This window comes from Phalacrocorax carbo, chromosome 2 (genome assembly GCF_963921805.1).
Source record: "Phalacrocorax carbo chromosome 2, bPhaCar2.1, whole genome shotgun sequence".
NCBI classification, from domain to species: domain Eukaryota; kingdom Metazoa; phylum Chordata; class Aves; order Suliformes; family Phalacrocoracidae; genus Phalacrocorax; species Phalacrocorax carbo.
Genome location: NC_087514.1, coordinates 105,874,617 through 105,896,473, shown reverse-complemented (window position 1 = coordinate 105,896,473; position 21,857 = coordinate 105,874,617). Strand labels below are relative to the sequence as shown.

Below are 21,857 nucleotides of genomic sequence, written 5' to 3'. Positions count from 1 at the left end.
GGTCTACTGATTTTTTTTCAGCACAGGGAAGAACTACAAATTCACTTCTATTGCAGGATTCCACAGTTTACCCAACCAAAATTAACTCCTTCAAGAAAAAGAAAATACTACAGCGTTTTAATAAAAAAAAAAAGTCTGCAGGTTAAAGTCATGATCACTCACTTTTTCAGTCTGTCCACAAGCACACAGCTTTCAACAAACTGGGAGGGGAAAAAAAAAAGATAACCTCAACTCCACATTTTTTTTGTTCATTTGTGTGGTTAAGGCTTAAAAGATATTACCACTACCTTTGTCTTTCAGTAAATCAGTGCAAGACTGATAGATTACATAAAAGAGCTAAGCTCTAGAAGTGCCTCCTGAATACATAAACCTAACAGACTGATCTCCATACACCACCACTCTCTCTCTTATTCTCCAAAATCACAAATAAATACATTCCTAAATGGATTAGCATCCTGCTTCTGCCATCCCCAAAGCTAAAAGAGCGTCTATGTAGCTTAAGGAATACAAAGACATAACAGCATCTTCCCTTCCTCTGCCTCCAAGCCTGCTTAATTTCCTCAGATCTCTTCCAGTGGAGGTGCACTCGAAGCAGGCTGCATCAACACACCTGTCCATTACATTACTGCAAATCAATCTGTCACCTTACGCCTCAAGCAATTCATTATCTCAATTCTGTTATCACACAGGTCTGTACCCGCAGGGTAATTAGATAGTAGCACGGGGGGGGGGGGGGGGGGGGCGCGCGGAGAGAAAGAAAGAAAGAAAAAGGAAAAAGAAAGGTGAACACCTAGTCCCGGTGAAGAAAGGCAATGTTAATTTCCCATCACTGGCAGATCACTACAACAGACCCTGCAGGCTATGGAAATTCTGCCTCAATACATCAAGCACTGAACAGCTATAACCCCTGCCTGAACTCAGAAGACCTGAGTGTGCAGGTCCAGTTATATTCTTAACTGATGCAAAAAAAAATAAATTAGTGACTTTAAAAGCACAGTTACATGGTGAAATGTATCAATACAGGAGACTACCAAATCAGGTGGGGAAAAAAGGGAGAGGGAGCACTTACATGCATGAAGTGCATTACCATTATCACCGCAGACTCCCACACTGCCATAAAGATAGTTTAAACATATGAAAACCTCCTCACCCTCTCATTTATTAGACATAGCTCATTATGTTTATCCTGCCATTCCAAGCACTGCACTAAGGATTAATTTTAAAAGCCAAAATGAATACGATGAAGGACACTACTGTTAGAGTGCTAGGGGTGTTACAAGGGGCAGAGTAGCAGACTGCTCTATCCCCAGGTGAGAAATATCATCTTCCAGGCTGTTTTTTCTGAAACTCAGTTTTCATTCATCATCAAATGGCAGGCCTCACTTTGGGACACTGGCCTGTCACAGCTATTAAAGTTTTGGCATTTCCAGGATGCTTGCTTCCCCCCACCTTATCCTCCACCCATCACTAAAAAAAAATTTCTGCTAAACACCTGCAAATACTTACATGCAAATCACTGTTACTTAATTGTAAGAAACAATTAAGCAGGGACAAAACTGACTTTCAGAGAGGCTGTACAGTCACTTGGATTGCTTCTCACCTTCCAGCCACAAAGGTGCTAAGGCCAGGAGAAACAAAACAGAAACCCCCCCCCCCCCCCAAAAAACACCACCCCCACCCCATCCCCCCACAAAAAAAAAAATGACCAAAGCCACCACACCAAACCCACAACCAAACCACCAAAACAACCACTACACCAAACACCAACCAAAATAGATAAACAAAAAAATCCCAGCCAAAAACTATCCAAACCGCCCCCGCTCCCACCCCCCCAAAAAAAACCCCAAACCCAACCTGAACCACTAACTCACTTCGTGTCCCCTACCCCTTCCTATTACGCACATCTTCCTTCATGGCTGGACAGTCTCCATCAAGAGGGACTTCCCAAGAGAAGGTTCTTCAGCAATAGCTCAGATGTGTAGTTGATACATAAAGACTCTTGTTAGGGTTTGGTAACTTCTGGTTACTTTCAGTCCCATTTTTGAGCCCTCTGTGTGGAAGGTACAGCAGCTACAGTTAACTTGACCTGCCAAGGTTCTCTTTTCCAGGCTTCACTTTCTTGTTGCTGGTCAGTCTTAGCCTATCAATCCACCACAGTGCTAAAAAGGTCTGACATTTCTGAATGGTAAACAACAGGAATTGTTCCACAGTGCTATTTCACTCAAACAATTAATTTTAATTTTGAAATCATCAACATGAGGTAAATTAGTACCTTACTTAACATCTGGGTAAACACTTCCACTGTGATCAGTCACTCAATGACTCAGTGTCAGAATTAGGAATCAGACCACCCATGCAATATTTTAGGTTGCAGTTCAAGGCCAAAAGTGTGGCAAAGCTGTACTTACAGGAACGCAGAGCATTTTTCATATTCCAAGAACACAATGACAAGTAGTAATGCGTAAGCTGTTTCAGTACACTTTTTCTTCGGTGGAGAAAAATAAAGCTTTCAATTTCTGACAAGTTTTGTGAAGCACATTCAGCACTTGTTACTATGGTAGGAACTGTACATTCTCAATAGGTACTCAGTAAGGAAGAGGAGATCCCTCCAGCATGCAAATGATTTAATAATTTGATTCTTCAACTGGGCACCAGAAAAACACCACTAGAAATTCTCACTATTCTTAGAGAGAACTCTAAGCCCTAAAATTAAATGCCTAACCATCCATTACACTTCTGGTAGTATTTGTAGTGACTTCTAGATTAATTTCCTTCTATTGCAAATGTTTGACCACATTTGGTTTTCCTTCATTACACCTGTTCTGCAATTTTAGCACTGCTTGCTATTTTGGTTACCACCTCTGTTTTTGTTAAAGAGTATGTTTAGGAGACACACAAGTAATTATGCTAATAATGTTTTACCCAAATAAGCCTCACCAATGTCTCCAAAATACCACTTCATTCTCTGTTGTTTTGGTCATCTCCAGAGAAGGAAAGTCAGACACAAAAGAGATTGAAAAACTCTCCATCAGCTTTGTCAGACGCAAAAGAAATTGCTGTATTCTTCCAATCTTCTGCACTATCGTATCACTATCTCAGTGATACCACACCTTCTGCCAGCCATGGAGCTTATGGTCAAAGAGAGAGATAAGCTGGAGGGATGAACTCATGTGCCACCCTGCAAGCAGCACAGACAAAGAACACACAACAGGGATCTTCTTCTATGTTCCAGCTATAAATATTTTCTGCATTATCAGGAAACAAGAGCAGGCCAAAGAAAGTAATGCCAACGGTAACAACATCCCCAAAATATCACAGCTGTTCAGTAAAACTAAGTCTGAACTGCAGAAAGGTACTTTGGATTCTGTCAGCAATTGCAAGGAACACTGATTAAACCACTTGTGGCCAGTGCCTTCCCTAAATAATCATCCCCTGTGGCACATACACAAATATGCTGAAATGAAATGGATTGTTTTTAATTTAACTCATGGAAAACTCCTGGCAATGCAGCACTGATTCGTGAGCACCTGTACCTCCAACAAATTAAATTACTAATTAAGCCTTCCAATAAGCATTAGTTGTTAGAAGTAATCAATTTAATTACAACAAACAAGAAACCCCTTTTGGCTATATAGGATGAAAAACCCACTCCTTCCAATACTTCAGAGGTTCTATTTCACATCTTCAAAGTCATCAAGAATCTCATTAGTTTCAGCAAAAGCCCCACTTGGCCTTCTATACAATAAACTTGACTAACTAACTGCAGCAGTTTCCTTTAAAAATTAGCCAGCTTAAGCCATCTGTAATCAGTCATGGTGTTGAGCAGTATCCAGAAGTTTCCTATCAAACATCGCGTAAAATAGACCCAAAGCCTCATTCGTACAGCTACAGCCCTTGCGGCTCTCATCGCTGTTTCATTTCAGACCTAGTAGAATGTAAACAGTTATTACAAACGTTAACGACTATCACCAGGCACTCCTCGACGCAAAAAAATAATAGACTGTTTAACATGAAAACAGCATTCAAAAAAGAAGTTCAAATCACACACAATGCTGTAATTATCACCTAACCCTAGGCTTGGAAATGAGATGCTCGGTTGAGGCACAACTCCTTGCTACTCAAGAGACCATCTTCGCTTGGAGGGTGACAGCTCTGGAGCCTGAGCCTGCACTCCGATGCCAAGAGCTGTTCACTACCTGGGCAGTTGTCAGAAGGCACACAAAGATCCTGAACCGCGATCATCCACGAGGATCGTTTATCTAAGAAGAGCACCAGTGAACTAGAGATTTTGACCTTTCTGTAACACAACTGGCAGTTTTAGCCGGTGATGGCGAACCACTGCCAATAACTGTAAGGTGGGCATCGGGAGATAAAGGGGGGGGACGACGAGACGCGGGCCATTTACCGCAGACACCGAACAGATGCGCTGCTGCGGTTTCGGGCAGCCTCGGCCGGGGCTGGCGGCGGCCCGAGAAGCCGACGTGCCTCCGCCCCGAACCGGGGGTTCCCCCGCCTGCCAACCGCGCCGGTTTTAGTAACTTTCCAGGAGAGAAACGCATGCCTTGCCACTCGGCTGCCCGACACGGAGCGACCCAGCCCGGCTAGAGACAGGGGAGCGCCGTGCCGGCCCCAGCCTACGGAAGGCGCAGCCCCCAGCCCGCCACCATCCCACCTCCCCGTGGAGGCGCTCCGCCACCTTTGCCCTCCCCGTAACACCAACCCTTGAACGCTCCCCCAGCGAACACCGTTCCGGACCCCGTTCGCTGGCCCGCCCCAACCCCCGATCGGCCCGCACCACCACGGCCAGGCGGCCAAGCCCCGGGGGCGTCCGGCCCGCTGCCGGCAACTACGCCCCTCCCCAACCCAACGCGCCCCGGAGGCAACAACGCGGCCCCCCGGCCTGCTCGCCTCTCCTCAGCCCCCGCCGCGGAGGCACCGCGGCCCGCCGAGGGGCCTCCCGGACCTCCCGCCCCGGCGACGGGAACAAAGCGCCGCGCCGCCGCAGCGGCCGGGCGCGCTCCCACGGCCGCAGCCCCCGACGGCCGCCCGCCCAAGCTCACCTCGCTCCCCCGGCTCCGCGGCAGAGCTGGGCACGGCACAGCAGGGCGGCTCGGCTGGAGAGCGGGAGCGGCGATCCCCCTCCCCCAGCGCCGCACACACTCGTGTTTATTTCCTACGGTCCCTCCCGCCGGGGAGAAACCTCCGGCGCCTCGATCAAGGCTGAGGAGGAGGCGGGGAAGAGGCGCGTAGCACCGTTCCCGGCTCGGGGAGGGGAGGGGGGACGCGAGGCAGCGGCGCCGGGACGGGCCCCACCGCGATCGCCCTGCGGCGGCGACACCGGGTGTCGTTCGCCCCCCGCCCCGGGACAGGCCTGGCTCCCGCCCGGGGGGCTCAGCACTGGGGAGCGGCGGGGGAGGCTCTGGTCCGAGGGAAGCGCCGACACCCCGTCCGCCCCTGCAAAGCTGGGCTTTCCCAGCCCGCGCCTCGGCGGCTTTGAGCTTAAGTGCAAGGCTGGGAGTCGCAGCCCCTGGGAGAGCAGCACTTACCTCTCCCCGGGCCGGCCGGCCATGGCTGCCGGCGCAGGAGCGAGTTCAACGGCCCTGGGCAGCCACGTGCAGAGCGGCCACACTAACGAGGCCAAAACCAGCCGCGTGCCGGGGGACCCGCACCGCCCTCAGCTCCTTCGCGCAGCATCTGAGGTGCCAGGATGGTCCCCAAAATCACAGCTCAGCCGTCGCCTAAGGCCATAGATTCCATGTGTACACGTGTTCGTGCAAGTACGGTATTTCACTGCGCTGACATTTATGCTGTTTATACACCGAGAATTATCTCTCCCTTGAGGTAGCTCAAGAAAGGGCAGCTCTGCACCTGGAGTTCTTGCAGGATCCACAAACGAGGCACTGTCCTCTGGACCTGCTGGATTCCAGCTCTGCTGCTGGCAGAATGGGGTAACTTGCATGACATCAAAAACAGCCACAGAGCAGGGCAGGGGGGAAACAGGTACTACTGCCCTTTTGCTCAGCATTTCAGAAAGCAGAGTTCTCACCCCAGAGGCAAGGAATGAGAGTCCACATCCTTCCTGTGGTGAAGAATTTAATCCCCAGTTACCCTGAAACTTAGCTGAAACAGGCATAACCTGAGGCTCATTCCTTGCATTTAAAAAAAAAACCCACCACCAAATATTCACTGAAGCAAAGTGGAATTTTATTAATAGGATTTAGATGCCTAACCCAGATCTCACTATCAGCTGATAGCTGGGGCCTCACCTGAGTGGTGGATGCATATCACTACAGACAAAGGAAAGGATTTGAACATCCCTTTTATGAGAAGAACCCCATGTAAATGGTGTGTCCATACGAACATGACCTCTTTGTAGCTTGATCCAGAAACAAGCTCATGGAATTGAATCCTGAACAGGAATAGATGCCTTACTCTATTGCTTTTATAGGCAACATTTACAGCCAGCCCAGTCTAGCACTAGGCATTTTCCCTGGCTGATTTAGGCAATAATGTGGTTAATATTTGCAAATCCTCTGATTTTGCAAAAGGAGAAAGGACCCCCAAGAAACAGATCTTGAGGGATCCCAGTGTTGGGCTACAAAGTCCAAATCTAAGTCTGCTCTTTGCAGTGCTTCATATTATGGGACTAGGCAGACAGGTGACCATACAGAAAGCAATGACATTCAAATACAGATATGTTACTGAGAGAGAGCAATATAACAAACTGAGCAAACAGAAGACAAACTACGTTCCAGACATGCTTAGTGTCTCACTTGGACAAAACTATATTGTATAGCTAGGAAAGATCCAGCATATTTAGGAGCCAGACATAATCAAAATCCTGTATTCATCATGACATCTTAATTCTCTTCTCCCTCTTTATGGCAAGCAGAGAAACAGAACATGTGTTACAAACCTTTTAGATACATGCATCTCACTGTTCTCTAAGACACAGTTTCTCTTGACCTTCCTGCTAGATCAATGCCATCTGCATGGCCCTACTGTATGGCTCATATTTAAATAATACCTAATGTGTCCCTAAATCAAGCCAAGAGCCTCTGGGACTGGGATCAAGCTCTTAATCAGCACTGCACAGGTGCACACAATCAGCACCTTGAAAGCCTACAACATTTGGTGTTTTCCTTAAAGCCCCATCACATGGATCACATGATTACCTGAAAATTTCACCAGCAAAACAAACAAAAAAAAAAAGAATCAGCTTCTAGCTTTCAAGCAAAAGTTTCAAAACTTGAACCCCAAGGAAAGAAGGCAGAAATTATTATATATTTAAAAATTTAAACTATCATGCAATTTAGCACTCTGACACATTATTTTGAAAAGCTTGCTCTTTGGCAATACTTCATATATATGCAGATACCAGCTCGCAGATGCACATATTTTTACACAGAAATGACACTAGCCAGAGAAAAAATGTTTTTATTTTTGCATACCACCTGCAATACAATGTGAAGACTCAATGTCAGGAAATTTGGTATGTAGGTTTACTGCCACAGTGTTAGCTTAGCACTGCACATTCTTTACATTTTACAACACATGGCTTTGAAAAACAATATCATCTTATATGTTTACATGCCTAATTATCACCCTCTATATTCTGCATTCCTTCCCTCCTTGCTTTTCCTAGGAATGAGGAAGAATAGAAAGGGAGAGAGAAAATCTGTGTATGTGTTTCAAAGAGCTTTAAATGTATTTGAACCTGTGTAGAGGTGTAGTTATTGATCAAGTTAAACATTCATCTCAGATACACACTTGCTGAATCAAGGAATCTGCTGTGTGAAGGGAGTTGCTAAGCTACCTTGCTAATCAAAATAGTCTTGCTTTCTACTTTAATGACACCACAAGCACTTTTACAAATTCCAAAGAATGGAGTAAGATGAGTGATGGCTGTGACTCATTACCTTCTACATGCCAGGGGTGACTTGCCCCTGATTTTGCATGGTGCTTTATTCTTACTGATTTCTACAGAAGCGCCCAAATTTCAGTAATGTATCAGGTAAACAAGAAAAAGCTTTTAAACAGAACGAAGAGGGACTTATTCGATCATCACTGACCTGAAACTAACCATCTACCACTTGTCAGCAACCAAGAACTTGGGAGACCAACTTATGCAGAAATCAGAGCACAGAAAAATGGGTTTCAGTCCTATCTACCTGTTGCTATTTTGCTTAAATAACACAAATCCAAACCAAACAGTATTATTACATGTGCCTAAAATATACACAGTGATGACATGTGCTATGTTTATAACCACTCATAAGGCATACAGATACTTATCACATTTGTGTCAAGAGTACTTGACATATACCAAGTCTCCCTTGAGCAAGGCTCCTAAAACTTGGTACGCTCTTTCAATGCAGGCCACTTAATACAAATTTGTAATCTGACTTCAGTGTCAGGGATCGCAAAATAATAGTTTCTTTGGAGCTAAGTAACTGAAGCTATATAACATCAACAGTAGCATAAGAATTACAGTGTTTCATAAATGTCTCCACAGCAGCTCTGTATTCTAGTGTGAACAACCACCACTAAATCCCAGTCTGTACTACAGGCTCACTATTCTTCACGCAACACTTATTTTGCTGCAATACAATTTTACCTTTCAATGTTAAGGCCTCTTCCCAAGGTAACAAAGACAGGCAGTAAAGTGTTACCTTTCTGCTAGAGTATTTTATAATGGAAGAGTTGTAAAACAAGTAATTTATAGAAAAAAAAATTTTAAAACCTCCAGATGGTAATATAAGAGAATATTCAATTGATCGGCCCTGATTTTTAAGTCTGATCTAAAGCAAAACAATCAGTTCCCTCAGGAGAAGAGAAAATAGTTCATGGATTACTCTGCTAATACAAAAATAAATTATAATCAGTACCTCAGAGTACTGCCAAAATGTGCATTAGTTTCTCACTTAAGCAGTTTACCAAGTTCAGGGGCACTTTTCTACACATCTCCAAGTTAGGCAATTCCCGGAACCTATTGCTCTGTTTTGGAGCAGATTGCTAGGAAACTGTCTTACTCAGATGATAGCTCAATCTTAACAAAAGACAGTGAGAAACAATTTCAAACTTAGCCCAAACTTCAGATCTTAAAATTACTTCCATGAGCAGTCAGTGCAAAAAAAAGCAAAAACACAAAAAAACCCACACACCACAAATTAACAGTGCTTACATTTTTATTTGCAACAAGAAAAAAACAGAGTTCTCTGGAAACTAGGTTTTATACTTTTCTTTCATTTTCAGTAAAAAAGTCCTTACAGCTGCAGTGCTGTACAAGTAATAATCACCTAACTCATATACTCTTCACAGAACTGCCCCTGCAATATGTCAACTTTGGGCACGAAGCCACAATTTCATATCTTTTCAAGCTACCATACCAACTGACCATATTTAAGCCCATACTCGGTGTTCTAGGAGTCAGCCCACACGATCTATTTTCCATCGCTGACTTACTGGTATGGAACGTGATATCTGTGGTGGTCAAAAAGTTCATGTGAAATCTGCCGACTGATCAAACACACCAGTGGTTGTGTTACAGGTGCAGCAATGAAACATCAATCTATATTTACCTTCATTTACCTTGGTACAAAACCAAAATAGAAATACAAAATTTTATTTATAAAATTAAGTAAAAATAAAATTATTAAATACTAAACCGTATTAATTTTTTCAGCCCATACCTACAGTGTCCTGCAGAAAAATCTACCACTAATCTGATTCTCATTTGGTACTCTGATTCTTTATGAAGAATGGACAAGAATCTTGCACAGTGTTTACATAATCTTCTCCTTGTACTAATATACCACATTTTCCTAATGATTGCATTTTTGCAGGTTATCGGCTTGCAAGGCAGAAGTACAGGCATGTCTACATCCCCCATTACAGGATAGTATAAGCATGCTGAAAATAACCATAAAAAGTAGAAGTAGGACTATGCAGTTTTAAGGTAGGCTCATTTATATCATTATACAACAAGCACTGTATGTGTAATTATTCATGTCATCCAATGCTTAATGCCCTGTAATGTAGCAAAAAATGCCTGGTACTTAACATTGTCTGATAAACATTTTGCTATTCTACACTTTGCTAGAACTGTCCCTCCTTTTTGTTTTTCCTGAAAGAACAAAAGAACATTTAGAAGAAACTAGTGAGAAACACTGCAATTGGCAAGTTTAAAAGTGAAATTGTGAAGGCTGCAGAAAAGCCTTTAATGCATTGTATAACTGATGCTTTGTATAACATATACTAGCGCTACTATAGTCCAGAAAAAAATCCAGCTCCGGAAGATGCTTTCAACACAAGACTTGTGGTACTGAGTGAGGGAAGTCAAGTGTTACTTGGTACAGAGAAAACTGGTAGGAAAGAGAACTAAATGAAAAGTGAAACAGTTACTGCTTTTTACTCTTCTCAGAAGTCAATCAGTTCCTCTCATAGGACTCAGACAGAAGTTCCACACACAGGGATCAGTTGCACAATTCTTCAACTCTTGTGATGGGAGGCAACGATGAATCAAATGCCATGTATCATATACTTAGTGCAACGTGACTGGAAATTTAGTGCAGAGCATACAAAAATTGCTGCCACTGGCTACACAAAGTTCAAGAAAACAGAGAACCAAGAGCATGATGTTGTAACACGCTTTATCAAACCTCAGTGCATTGCTCCTTGGGTACTCTAAGTACTGGTGACTGCCTTTTTTTTTTTGGTGGCATGGGAGCTTCAGAATGATATATTCCCTCTCCGCCACCTTCCTTCTTCACACAGTGAAACTGGGCCCAGCTCAGAACAATGTGTACAGAGCTTTTTATTTTTGAGGTAACAGCTCTGAAACAGAATCTGCTATACGTGTTGTGTGCCTATGAACATTACTATGTATATATACTAATTATTAGTGGAGATGGGTGGATTTCCTTAAACCAAACAAGAAAGCAAGCATTCCCCAAGCCTATGCATAGCATCCTACCTCCCAGTTATGGTCCAGTAGTATCAGTTACCAATTATCAGTGAAGCTGTACAGTACCTTGTAGATCAGTAGCCACAAGTTTACATGTCCATTTAGACCCTGCATGGACTGCAGGTTAGCCACCACTGTTTTCTAGAGCCAGAGAATTGGGTTTTCAGGCATTAATGAGAAAATAAGATTCTTTAGATAAGGGTAGACAGAGCCACACTTCTTAAATACTATAAACAGGAAATTTATTTAACCAAGGGTTTCCTTATAATTATCCCTTCTTAAGCATAGTATGCTATGTCTTTGTACATTATTTATGTAATGCATAAAACCAATGGCTGTGCCCCAAGGAGCCTAAATCTTTGTCCAGTGACTCCACTATTGCCTGGCTCCTTTTTAGAGGCCTGCATACCATCTCCAGTTTAAGGAAGTCTCCTCAGCTTTCATTATAATGTCAGCTATACAAAAGCATTAAGGATTTGAACGGCTCATCTATCATTCACTTAGATTATAGGGCTGGTAGTTACTCTCCTCAGGTCTTCTTTCTAATCACAATGACATGATTCAAAGAACAGGTCCCAAAGAGTGGAACCTAACCTGTAAATGTACATTATGAAAGAGATGCAACAAGACCAATTTTTTTATAAAGTATCTTCCTGTGAATTGACAGATGTCTGCCTCCAGGGTCCAGGCACCAAATCCTGTTTCAAACTCCTCTATCCTTTGCCCTCCACACTCCAGAGTTTATAAATCAAATAGTCCTTTTCTCCCCACTTTGAGTTATATGCGGAGAGGGAAAGACAACAATTTCAAGCCTGGCATGGGCTTATGTTGTCCAATGACTTCAGAAGAGCTGCAGTAACATAACTGTAGTCACAATGAATTAGGAAAATATCTCCAATTAGCTATAACAAAATAGAACAGAGGAACAGCATTACTCTGTGTGAACAAGAGATGCAAATAAGCCTGTTGTATCTTCCCAGGACTTCCATTCAACTCTGCAAGACAAAACAAAACTATGAGAGTTGAATGAGAAGGAGGAAAAGTTTTAGCATAGAAGAAATTATAAAGCACAGGGGATCACATTAGCTACTTGTGCAATACCAAATCTCAGCATAGTACCAGCCAAGAAAAATCTAGGATAGAAACCAAAAAATCTCTCATTAAATCTGTCATAGTGATGGAGAATGCTTTAACAATTTCACTACATCTTTGCTACCCATATTGTCTCATTATACTCAACAAAGTCAAAATACCACCTTCTGGGAATTTGGCATTCCCAGAAGTTAATGAAATTTTGCTTTCTGCCTACCTCTTAGATTATGCCACTCTTACACAAGTAGAGACAAAGATGTTATTTATAGTAAGTGGTGGGAAGCACTGGCATGAGTTGTTTCAAGGTCCAGGCCTTAACTTCTTGGGCAGAGCTTGGGAACCACTAACTGGTGCTACGCCACACTTTTGGCTCACTTATGCTGACACAGCTTCCTAGCACTGACTTAGTTTCACTGGCCTAAAGGGTCTCTTCTGCCACTACAGCCATCTCATCTGTTCAAGCAACATGAGCCACACAAAAAATTACTCTTCTGCCAGGAGGCCTCCATCTCCACTGAGGCTTCGTTAGCAGTGCACCATCAGTTTCGAAAAGGGGATTTTCCGTAAAAGGACTCCCAGTTGACATGGCTGTGCCAGTCCGACTGTACAACTTTGCAATGTAGAGCAAGACAAAATTCTGAGACTAACTCCACCTTCATCCATAATAACCTTCATTTTAATTCCTTTTCTTTGCCATCTGTTTCATCTGGAGAGTTCAGATTTTCAAGCTTTTATCCAGAACCAGGAACTTTCCTCATAATAAAGAAAACTGAGATTAATTTGTTATTTACTTGCCTTCAGAACATGGATTTTATAAAAAACACCAAACTATAGCAAGTCTTATGATAAAATGAACAGTACAGCTAAGCACATCCACTTTCTCAAAGCTAAAAGGCAGAACAAGATTTTGCTTAGAATTACAGAAAGTTGCTATGGGCGAGGCATATCTACTTGTTTGCCTATATCAGCAAAATTCATACAGAATAGCTGACGTATGTCAAATTTACAGGCTGCCAGATCTTCCTGATCTTGCATTATTCCAAAAGCAGCACCACTGAAATGAGCTAGGTACAGTGCTTTTCTCTCTTCAGTACAGAGAACAGAACTAAACCTAAAATAAGGGATGTTATCTCACACTCATATTTGTTGTGCAATAAGGGACTTTCTCTTTCAAGCTCTATCAAGCTTATAGCTATTTCGGATCACTCCTACACCTACTGCACTAGCAGACCACTGTACAGTGGTAGCCTAACTGCATGAGTCAGATTTTTGTGACTGCTCTTTCCAAGGCTTCTCCCCCTCTCTTGTGAGACTTACCACAGCAATGCTTAATGCATTTCATGGAGGAGAGGGTCTAGAAAAGGAAACTTGGTGGGATTCCAAAGGTTGTGTTTTGAGATCACAGTGTTGTTTATAACTTCACAGAACATCTGAAGCCAAGTTATCAGGCCACCATGATGCATGCTAGGACTATGTTACAATGTGAGCAGCAAACAGGTCTTAAGATACATTAGTTAGCACCTTAATAAACTTCAGGATGACTTTTCAGTCACATTCAGATAACTTATCTGAGTGAACATAACTAAGAAAAGCATAATTATTTGGCTCATCAGAAGAGAGCCTCTTACTACTGGCTCAGCAACAAGGCAACTGTTGACCTTTAACGATCTATTCATATTTCTGCCTGGGGATAAATTGTGGGTATATATTTATACACACACACACAGAGACTCACATTTATAATCCTTGTACCATTTAACCAGATTACACACACAAAAAAAATCGTTCCCCAAGGGAAACAAGATAAAAAACACAACATTTATTGTTTGCAAATGCGGCCACAGAAACCTCAAGTGTGCGCACCATGCAGCCTTAACTCTTGTGCCCTGAGGAATTCTACTAACTACTGCTCTGTAATTTACAGGTATAGGAGCGGAGGAGAGATATCATGTTCAACATCTGGGAACGATATATCTGAAACTAAACTCAAAGAAAGGGAATGCCCTTGTCCAAAGGAAGACTACTTTCTTTTTCTTGGTTTAGATCTCAGGGCCAGGTTTAATCATCAGTGCAAGTGGAAGTACCCTACTACTATTCTGCCCAGGTACTTCCAGCAGCAGAGGTTACTTCTACCATCAGAGGCTCAGCCTGTTCAACTTCATTTGACCATTTTGATGAAATTTCAGCATTTTGATGAAATAGCTGAAATGCCAAAATGTAAATAAGCACCATTTCAGTTTGGGTTTTCAATAATCACTCAAACCAGACACCTGTTTCAGTAAGAGCTGTATTAAGGTCACAGCTTATTTTGCATAGATCACAGAACAGTACTGATCAGATAACAGCATTTGCTCACTGCATTAGGAGTGGGGGGTGGAGGGGAGGGGCCGGGACACGAAAACACTTTATGACAATACCAGTGACTTGAGGTAGACTTAAATCCATGTCTTTATTCTTACAATCAAAGCATCTTGCCATTTTCCAGTGAGTTATTACTGAAAGTGATATACAGTGAAGTAGACTGACTTTACAACTACATACAATTTTTCCTAGCACAATATGAACCCATGCCCAGGTCTTGTAAGCCCCATCCTGTCAGCCACTGCCTTCTCCATACAAAGAGTAAGGGGAACTTCTCTATATATTCATTTTAGGATTAAAATACTTCCCAAAATTTTGGAGGTAGGAATTTTTTCCCTTTTTCAGAACATCCTTGATATGGATATGAAAGATCAGGGAATCATGTAAATAAGTACTTTGGAGCAACTGGCTAATTTATCAATTTTGAAGAGTGCTATGATTTGAAATAAGGTTTACCCAACAGCAACTCTTTAATTTCATTTAATTTCATTTTTGTCCTTTCCACCATGAATACTCTTTGGGATCAATACTAGTCCTTATTTCTTCCGTGTTTACTGTTTCGTTTCTTTATGGCACCTTTTTGTTATCTTCAGCTTTGATCACTATGTATGGAGTTGCTATTAGAGCTGAGGTATACAGTGCCCGCTTTACTTTTGCTGGTGTCCACCTTTTTGTCAATTATGAATATGCCTATCCTTTAGTTGAACAGTACAGTTCATCCTAACTGGGGTCCAGTCCTAGCTTCCTCCTGCCCTGCAAAGCCAGTAGCCCTCAGAAGCTGGGGTGCCTTTCTGGCACCAGAGTATTTGCACATAAACTCTGGGTAGCACATAAAGCAGAATTACATCTCCCCTTTTACTGAGCTCAGGCTTTTGTATTTTCATAAATGTCTGTATCTGCAAAGTAATTTTAAATCACCCCCTTTGCCAAGTTTGTAATTTTCTTCTCTTCATTCCATTTTTAGCACTATCTCCAGATTATCAGATTTCATATTTAATTCAGATTTATTTAAATTAATATTTAATGTCAATTAACTTTTATTTTAGCAATAAGGCTAACTCCTGTTTAGTCTGGGTTTTCTGTAAAAAAATAATACCTTACAAAAACTTTTTGCCAGCGTTTAGAGAAAAGGATCTAGCAAAAGTAACAAACTCAGTAACAGATTAGAAACTTCCCTGAACACTAATATATTTCTTCAGTACAAGTCTTTACAATGATTTAAATAATTTGCACACATTTTGATGACATTTTGGTCTTGAAGTATTTATGCCACCTCTCTTTGGACTTCAGCATCCACAGTGCTGCAGGCGGACAGCTATAACACTGCCAGCAGGGTATGGCTGTCCCACAGATAGTTTGTGACACCTTCTGCAGCTCCATAGGCAGCTATTAAATGCATGTGACTTGTATAGCTTAAGATACCTCACTGCATATCTTAAACCACCTACTTCCATTCAGCTCATGTTATGGCCTCACATAAACCATGCTCCCTTTCATGTCATTCACAAGGGAAAGACATATTCAAGACAAATGTGCCTAGTGCTTCACTGTGCTACAGGACAACAAAATTGCTGGGAATAAAGACTGAGAGGAAGGAAAAGAATTTAAAATTACACAGAAAGATGAAACATCAATCACTTTTCTTATTATATTCACACAAATATCAGTCTCGCCAAGAAAACTTGGAGATATAAATAACAAAACAAAGAAAGGTATACCAACTAATAATTAAAAAAACCACATACTTGCAACATGAATTTAGTCACGACGGACATCTGGAATACACTGTGAGCCTGACTAGCTGTGTCTCAGTTGGTTACATGAGAAACCATTGGCAATATACCAGTGACTGTAATATGAAGGACACAATCAACAGTGTATTGTGTCAAAGTGTTCACTTTCTTAGAACAGTGGAAATGCAGATAATTATGGCTGACACTTGAGAAAAGAATCTCCTTGAAAAGATTAATTGCAGTGACTCTGGCCCGTCTCTTCCAATAAGGCCATTCAGATGTTTAACCAAATCATCGTAATTTCTGAGGCTGCATTTTGATGCATTTCCAAGTCCTGTCTCAAGCTTGCCAGTCAACAGCTTTCTTCTCCCTGAAGGATAGATGGGTCAAATGCCACCTGCCTCAAAAGATGAATCTCTTACTGTCTCTAATAATCAGCTAGAATAGTTAAAATCAGAGTAAATTTACTTAAAGTTTTATGTGAGATAAATATTGCAGTAGTAATGTGGATATCCTTTATGAAAAATGTTTAACAGTAATACAGGTTTAATCACGAAAGAGGATGTAAATGTGTTGAATTTATATGTACTCCTCTTAAAAAGCACCTCTCAGTGGCATCAGAACTGCCTGAGGTTTTGAAACATGCCTATTACAGAGCATCCTCAAGCAAGTTTGCCAGATTTTTCTGACTCAGCTTTGGCTGGAGCTGTTAATTCACTCCCAGAAGCCTTCCAGCCTACTATAAAACATATGCTTGTATAATGCTTGTGACAAGCTGAAAGTTCACAGCAAGCTGTAGTGTAAGAGGCAGCAGATCCTAAACATCTAACTGCAAGAAAGCAGGCCACAGTGGTCTTGCACAATGCATTTGTCTTTTTTTCTTTTATTTTTAGCTTGGTTTCATAGCTATTACTTGTGAGTACAAAAATTACCTTCTTTAGATCTCTGTCTTTAGTGTCTTCTCTAGCAGTTTTTAAACTCAGCAACTTCAATACTGGATAGTTCCTTCAGGTTTCCTGAAAACAGGAGTTAGCTGGAGGATGCAAACTATACTAATGCCTCCATCAAAAGAATACCACCATGAGAGCACATCCTTGCTCATTAAAGAACCCCCTTAGGATACTGACCATAAGACACTAAAGCACAGGAAAACAGATTTAATTAACTGTGCTTCTTATAGAAATCTTTGTTTTAAATGCACTTACTACTTCTCTTCCCTCCTTTCCCAAACCAAAGGGCATTCACTTAATTGCCTCTCCACAGCTCAAACCACGGTGAAGAAACACAAGCTTCAGCATCTACAGCACAAAAGAGAAAAACAGTGTTTGCCAGAGCTGAATTCAAACTTAACATTGTCCTTAGCTGGTAAGAGGGACACACATCAACAGAACCTTTCACAAGCCTGCCAAAACTTTGGCCTCTGCCTCCCCTCTCCCTTGGGCCAGTTGCCCTGTACCATGGCAAAGCTCCATTAATCACCCCATTCCTGGTCAACAAGGGCTCTTTCCCCCTCACTACATCTCCCTCCAGAGGTGTGACGGTAGACTGGGTGAAAAGCTGGGACAGTATCTTTAAGAGAGCAGAAATCCTCTGACTGAACTCTGTGCTAGTGAAAATTCTCCCACTCTCTTTTTCTTCATGTTCTAAGCAACCTTTGAAGGAAATCTTCACCACCTATGTTTGTGTGTTGTGTTGACCAAGACCTGCATCAAATTACAAGCACACCTGAGGGAAGAGAAGCTTTTCTGTCTCTCATTCATTTCTCTCTGTCAGTGATGAACATGCCATCTCAAATGTTTTCCTGCTCCTTTTCCAGTGCCAGGGGAATCAAGGACTGGTTAAACTCGCAGAGAGATACAAAATGAACCACAGCAGAGAAATACAGAAACCAGCACATGGAGACTAACTTGTCTAGGGTCAAGCAATGGCCATGGTAGCCCAAGAGAGGGGACTGAAGGGGCCCTGGGATTAATGGCAGTGTTCAAAAGCTCCTTCAGACTGCAGAATAGAGGCTTGGAAAATGTCACACGTACTGTATAACAGAGACAGCTTGACAGCTGACAATTTATTTTATGGAGGTAGCTTGCTTACAAGTTAAAAATCAGCAGGAAAGCAAGCTGGAAGGAGTAATAAAGCAGGCGTGTAATGCTGAATATCTCTGTGCTTGCAAGCCATTCAGAGTCATTTCCCCTGTCTTTCAGCAGTGCTGCAGTACAGCTTGAAATGGCTCAGAGTTTGGCAAAAATGAAACTCAGGCTCTTAGGCTTGTGGCACCTGACCCAGGGAGACCTCCCTCCCCAGTGCGGCCAGCTTTCATCACACATGAAGAAAAGAACACTTGGTATAACCAAAAGCAGGGTATATTGCAAGAGCATAATTACCACAAATATTTCTGTTTCTGGAAACATTTATAAAATTTCTGTTCAGGTTGTGGTCTGATAAATCCCAGACTTTCTCTTTTAAGCACTTCAATTTTCAGCAGAGAAATCATCAAGTGAAATAAACATACACTTTTCAGGTTATGAATTTATTTAGGATAGAATCATAGAATCATAGAATCATTAAGGTTGGAAAAGACCCTTAAGATCATCGAGTCCAATAGCTACAGGTCACAGAGGAGCTATTTATAGGTCTAAGGAAAAGATATTTGCATTTGTTCTTGGTGGTGAGTTTGGGTTTTGGTTTTGCTTTGCTTTGGGCTCTTTGCATGACCATCCTTCATATTGCTGTTTCCTGATTTACATAACCATCATCTGAAAATACAGGTGGTTTGTATAGGATTGTATTATGGTGTTGGTCTTTTATTTTGGTTAAAATAAACAAACCAGTACACAGTCACCCTGAAAAATGAGGATAAAAAGGAATGTAAAAGCATAAACAGGGAAACAAGAGGCAGTGATGGTTAATTAGGGAGAGTGAAAAGGATGGAGTAATAGTGAAGGGAGATCAAGTCACAAGCTGATCACGGTAACCGCTACGTAAATACTGGAATACAGCTAAAAAGAGAACCGGCTTAATTAGTCCTAGAATGAGGGGGAGCTAGCTTTTTGATGTTAAAAAAAAAAACCCAACAAAAAAAAAAATCACAAAAAACCGCTTCCTCCTGAAGGTTCAACATACTTCCCAGAAATGAGGCGGTGCCTGGGAATTGCCGGGGGAGCAGGAGGATTGCAGTGCCCTCCCGTGGCGGCAGCCCCTGCTCGCCCCAGGCTGCTGTCGGGGAGGGGGCTGCTGCCCGGCCTTCCCGTAGCCTCTCCTTCATTTATCCCCTCCACTACAACAGCAGTGACACGGTAACCCTGCAAAAACCATCCGCTCTCTTCTGGACGCCCACGTTGGTCAGAGTTGCAAATGGCTAATAATTAATAATAACTAATAATTGATCGATTTCTACTCCCTCCAGGATCAGGTCAGAGCGTTCGCACCTGACAGATGCTCATACAAAAAGGTGACACTGTTCTGAGCAACATCGCCACAGCATGGATGGGACACACAGGATGAGGGCTACGAGAGCGTGCCGCAAAGTGTCCAGAGAAATGGTTACACAAAGCTTCAATATGGAAGATCCTGCACACATGCATGCATTTCACTTTTTTTTTTTTTTTTTAACAGACCTCATAATAAAAATCACTAAACACAGGCCTGGAATCATACAGGAAACACAGAAAAGGCTTTTGGCTAATCTGTGTCAGGATGTCTGCTAGGCTGTACTGTGTTAATTTCGTTTGTGCAGTTCAGTCTTCAAAGATGTAGAGAGGAATATGAAACATTTAATCCAGAGCCATATATTCCAGAAAGTATTCTTCTTTCCTATGTAAGATTTTGTTGGCCTACTTTAGTCATTTCACTTCCCATGGAAATATTCTATATCCTACTTTTTTGGTGGTTTAATCTTTCACATACACACAGTAACCACACTGCTTTTTTGTCTTGGCACAGGCAAACATCACCATATACTTCTGGCTTCCCAAGTAAGAAGGTACACAAACAGAGTCAACCGAACCTAAACCCTGTGATGGTCCTAAGTGCCCGGGTGTCTACTTGCAGCATGTTAGCTTTCAGTGCTGCTAGATGAGCAATTAGAAGTCAGATGACAACGAAATGTATTAAGATCTCTTAATTCACATTGAATAACAGTAATTAAAGTTTATATTCTCAGTCTTGGGAATTGAAGTTTTGGGAGATCATAATTGCACGTGTGGAGACTGGGACGCTTATTAACAGAACTGAGTTTCTTATGTAATCACAACTTTTTTTTTTCCCTCTTTTTTTTCTCTTTTTTTCCTGTAATCTCCATACTAAGGTGCTGTGCTCAGAGACCTTTCCTATACTTGTATTTACAGCCTCACGATTTGGCAAGTTCTCTAAAAAATATTAGAGTTGATTCTTTAGTGATACACAAAGCACACCCACAAATCAAACACTGTTATATTCTTCACACAGAGGTGAAAACAAAGTATCAGCGTCAAGATAGATTATTTTGACCTAAACAATTTTTCCTTCCCACCAGTAAGTTCCATCCTGATACTACAAGAACGCCAATATCTCTTCTCTTTAAGAAAGCCACATCTTTTACAGTTTTTAAAACAAAAATAACCAACTCTAATACAGAAAGTAGAAATCATTTTACCAAACTTTAGCCAGCTAAAAGCTGGCCTTTAAGTTTAAACTGTCTGAGCTCCTTCTGTAGTCAGCAAACAGCAGTAGCCAATCTCAACATGGGTTGAATAAATCACCTTCTGGGATACTTAAGTAGGAAGCCTAGATGCATAACTTTTAGACAAATATTAATGTAAGCCAATACACACATATTACAGAAATTTATGCAGCTTTTGGTAAGTTATCTCTTCTCGGTTTTTCATCTTTTGCTCCCTCTCCCTGTCTCTTCCCTACCCCATTTCTAATTTCCTCATCTGTTTTTGTTTCACTTCTCATCCACTTTTCTTTGCAGTTCTTGCTTTCATATCCAACTTCTCTTCATTTCTGTTCAAGATCTCCTTTGCTCTCTCCCTTCCTTTTTGAATCTCCACATACAAATCATTCACTCCCAGCCTCCTGCTTCAGAGTCCCCCTACTCTGACTCTCTCTTTATTCCTCTCTCCCAGGCACCAAAGGTTTAAGGTCAAGAGAGTGATCAAGCAGCAGCTTTGTTACACAGATGGGGTAGGAAGAAAGCAGAGGGAACAGCAGTATCTGTTAAAGATCAGTTACCCCTTCTGTTGAGAGCCAGAAAGAGACTCAGGACTGAGCCTGCTTGCACAGCTACCAATCAGTAATTTAATCAGCAAAATCTCTTGCTTGACAAAACAGTGATCCTTCACCAAATCTAATATAGGTGTAATTAAAGAAGGCATGTGGCTTTGGATGTGTTAAGTTTGTTCTCTAATTCCTGATGCCAAAAGACCCTGAGTAAACACAAAACATCTGCTTCTCTGGCATCTTTAGATGTATAAACCTTGTTTACATAAATCTGGCATGGCTGGGTGGACCAGCAATCAAGATTGTGTGTTTCAGGAGGGCACCAGATATCAGCTTGCAGGCAGATCAGGAAGTCAGGAATAAGATACTCTTCCTGTAGTAATTCACAGAGTACAGTTACAACAGCTGAAAAGGAAGGAAATTATTAAAATTTTTTTTCACTAAAACTTGAAGTCTGCTGGAGGGAGATATAATTTTAAAGCAAAAAAAAAGAATTAAGTTATAAT

The 21,857-nt window shown here is 41.9% G+C and overlaps 1 protein-coding gene across 2 annotated transcripts in view; it reads right to left on the bottom strand.

The window, feature by feature from the left end:
• The window catches only part of TNS3 (tensin 3), a 232,147-nt gene that overhangs the window by 193,057 nt on the left and 17,233 nt on the right, over positions 1–21,857 (bottom strand). Inside the window, exon 1 of one of the 2 annotated variants that reach the window (XM_064443797.1) lies at positions 5,061–5,341. The exons of the other annotated variant lie outside the window; for it this stretch is intronic. The gene's annotated coding sequence lies outside the window, so the exon portion shown is untranslated. Of the gene's footprint in view, positions 1–5,060; positions 5,342–21,857 lie in introns of those variants that run through there. 2 annotated transcript variants of the gene reach the window in all.